The sequence below is a fragment of the Chiloscyllium punctatum genome, chromosome 23 (genome assembly GCF_047496795.1).
Source record: "Chiloscyllium punctatum isolate Juve2018m chromosome 23, sChiPun1.3, whole genome shotgun sequence".
NCBI classification, from domain to species: domain Eukaryota; kingdom Metazoa; phylum Chordata; class Chondrichthyes; order Orectolobiformes; family Hemiscylliidae; genus Chiloscyllium; species Chiloscyllium punctatum.
The window spans coordinates 26,840,684-26,843,016 of record NC_092761.1 but is presented as its reverse complement, the minus strand read 5'-3'; positions in this window follow the sequence as shown (position 1 = coordinate 26,843,016).

The window sequence follows — 2,333 nt, the reverse complement described above, 5'->3', positions numbered from 1 at the left end:
GAGATCGATTTTTTTTTCAAAAACCCGAAAATTAACGAAGTTCAAACGATCGAAGTTTTTTTAAAACCGAAAAGAAATGAAGTTCAAACGATCCGAACCCGAAAATAAATGAAAACGTTTACGCAATCAAAGTTTATTTTAAAACCCAAAAATTAACAAGGCTTGGGAATTCAGATTTCAACCCTCCCCTCAGAGTTGAGCAATTTTCGAAGACCACTGCTCAGTACCAAAGCACCTTCAACTTCAATTAATCTCTCCCCACTTTTTTTTGAACATTTAAGAAGTCCCCCAGACCCAACCCTTGCTCAGGCCGATCCTTTCGGGCTGATCTGGAAAACAAACAGGGAGGGGTCATGTCAGACACCACTTGAATGAGAGGAAAACCAAACGCTCTTAAAATACTCAATAGTGAAGGACATTTAACTCTTACACTGTTCACAATCTGTCTGAGGCGAAAACATGTCACAGCACCAAAATGAAGAACCTACACCCCTCAAGAGGGGCTTCTTGGTTCGAGATCGATCAAAAGAATCGACGCATGTGGTCTGTTCAAAAAGCAAGGGCCATTAGTTTATTGAATTGAAGTACCTTGACGTGATTCTGTCCAGCAACACAGAGATTGAAGCTTCTGTGTTCCGTGGGGAAGTTGCGCAATTCCATTTGAAAATTACACACTATTTATATGTTCTTTAAGAAATAGTTCAGCCTTAATTACAAAATAGACCTATCACATATAGTAAGGTGACATGATTTCCAGCAAGTTAATCCAATCTTATTTCCTGGGAAAGGACTCTTAATTACAAGAAAAGTCCAATCAACTGTAATGTGGTGATATAATTGAGAACAGGCTAATCCAATGGTATTCCTTGAAAAAGAAATCTTATTTACATAAATTGCCATGCTGTGAGAAACAGAGCTCACAATATAATAAATTTCAGTCTGAGTCAAATTCTGTAGCAGCGAATTTTATTGAAACGTTCTTGCACGAAGGGGTGAGTAGCAAGTAGCCACCCCAATCCAGAAATTACTCCACAATTTATACAGTTTAATTCTGGGTACTTCCCCATTTACCTCATTGGCCTTCAAACCTATCACAATTCCTTATTGTGTTCTGACCCTGCCTAGCTGCGCTCTGCCCTTGTTCACTTCTCCACCTCCTCCAAGCCGGGCGACCCTCACCCCTATCCCTTATTTGTAAGTGACTTGGCTCACTTCAGTGCTGACATGAGGGAAACACGCTGAGCTTGGCATATCTTAATGTTCTTTTGACCTTATCTGTCTGTCTGTCTGTAACATCTTCCATTGTTTACAGGCACATTTCATTCCTGTATGCACATTTTAGTGAATGAAAAGTAACTATGTTTTTCTTCCACATAGTTTTCATTCCTGTGTTAGTTTTTATTTTTGCCTTACATAAGCAATCACTAATTCAGCTTTTGGCTGATACTGGTGTTAATAAACAATTATTAACTTGGCTGAATCAATTATGTTCTGATTTTAATAAACCATTATGATTGTAGAAGTGACAGTGCTTTACCGACATCCCACACATGCCATGTGTCAGTTCAATGTTAGTTCAAATGGTAAATTAATGTGTCACTATTCAATTTATGAAAACTCTGTTGTCCCCGTATCTTTGAAATTCAGCTTAATTCTGCACATCAGATAATTTTAGACTATTCGTTTAAATCAAGAAACCACAGTGGAGTAAATACAAATCTACACAAACATGTTGCCTAAACTCAAATTTTACATCCTCATAACCAGGAGATTTAGAGTCTCCGAGGTTTAGGGCACTGACTCTGTACTTGCTGGTTATATATATATATATATATATATATATATATAACCAGGAGATTTACAGTCTCCTCAGTTAAGGCACTGTCTCTGTGCTGGCTGGGTAAATATATATAACCAGGAGATTTACACTCTGCTCACTTTAGGTAACTGACTCTGTGCTGGCTGGTTAAATATATGTAACCAGGAGTTTCACACTATCCTCAGTTTAGGGCACTGGCTCTGTGCTGGCTGGGTAAATATATATAACCAGGAGATGTACACTCTACTCAGTTTCGGTAACTGACTCTGTGCTGGCTGGTTAAATATATATAACCAGGAGTTTTACACTCTCCACAGTTTAGGGCACTGATTCTGCGCTGGCTGGTTAAATATATATATCCAGGAGATTTACACTCTCCTCAGTTTAGGGCACGGACTGTGTGCTGGCTAGTTAAATATATATAACCAGGAGATTTACACTCTCCTCAGTTTAGGGTACTGACTCTGTGCTGGCTGGTTAAATGTATATGACCAGAAAATTTACACTCTCCTCT